The following is a 1,389-nucleotide window of genomic DNA, read 5'->3' on the forward strand; positions in this document are numbered from 1 at the left end:
ACAGATACCCATGGAACAAAGCACATTCGTAATATAAAATTAGAAATGAACACACAACCTACAATCCGAATGAATATATACAAAATGGAGCATGTTCACACAAAAGAGCGCAGGATGAACAAATTGCTTGTAATGTAGGTGGATACATACAGAAATAAGGCATCATTTTTTTACTAAATTAAACTTAGATAAATTGTCCATAATGTGAATAAATACGACCGGAATGGAGCATGTTCACACTAAAAAATTAACAGTGGACAAAATATCTATAATGTGAATGGATACATGAGAAACAGCATGGTCTCAATACAAAGTTAGAAAGCTTTCAATAGCAGATAAATAATTTTAGTACTAAAAATATAGCAAAGGTTTTTTTTCCTCCTTCATATTTAGTAAATGAACAAGGTGTCGTTATTAGTGTTGAGCATTCCGATACCGCAAGTATCGGGTATCGGCCGATACTTGCGGTATCGGAATTCCGATACCGGGATTCCGATACTTGCCGCGTATCGGATACCGGAATCGGAAGTTCCAAGATTCAAAATGCAGAAATTCAGCCAATGAGAATGATTCCAAGTGTGGGCACATCCTGTTTAGCATGGAGGGCATGAAACTACTGGCAAGGCTGTGATTGGCTGCTGAAATGATGTCATGATGCAGTTTAAAAGTCGCTGGCGCCATTTTGCGATCACTCTGCTGTGAATTCAGTTAGTGACAGGACGCTGTTTGCTGACTGAGGGACAGTTTAGAGATAGCGATTTGCTTCTTTGTGCTTTCCAAAGGCTAATTTAGCAACCGCTGTGTTCACCTACTATTCACCTTGCTTTTGCTTTGTAGCGCTGTTTTCACAGCGATCTGCAAGGTCTGTGTGTGTGTGTGTGTGAGTGCAGCCCACTCTCTAGTCTGAGTGCAGCCACATAGGCCATCCATTGCTGGTTGTATTCAGTTCAGGGAGGGTGGTTCATTGCCTCATACTGTTCTTTTTTTTTTTTTTTTTCAAGTAGTGTAGTCTGCTGCTAATTTATTCAAAAAAATCCTATTAGTGTCTTTCCACCCGTCTCCAGCTAATTTGTGGAAAAACACTACATAGGATAACGTAGAGGAGGGTTTTTGGGCCTTGCAGCGCCGTTTACGGCTGTCTGCACGGTCTCCGTGTGACTGCAGCTCGCCCTGTAGTCTGTGAGCAGCCGTAGCCTGGTTGTCTCCAGCTCAGGGTTGTTCACTGCGTCATACCGCCAAATCAATTTTCATTTTGTTTTAAGTAGTGCAGGCTGCTGCACATTTTTTCAAAAAATTCCTATTAGTGTCTTTCCACCCGTCTCCAGCTAATTTGTGGAAAAACACTACATAGGATAACGTAGAGGAGGGTTTTTGGGCCTTGCAGCGCCG

Source organism: Ranitomeya variabilis, chromosome 1 (genome assembly GCF_051348905.1).
Source record: "Ranitomeya variabilis isolate aRanVar5 chromosome 1, aRanVar5.hap1, whole genome shotgun sequence".
NCBI classification, from domain to species: Eukaryota; Metazoa; Chordata; class Amphibia; order Anura; family Dendrobatidae; genus Ranitomeya; species Ranitomeya variabilis.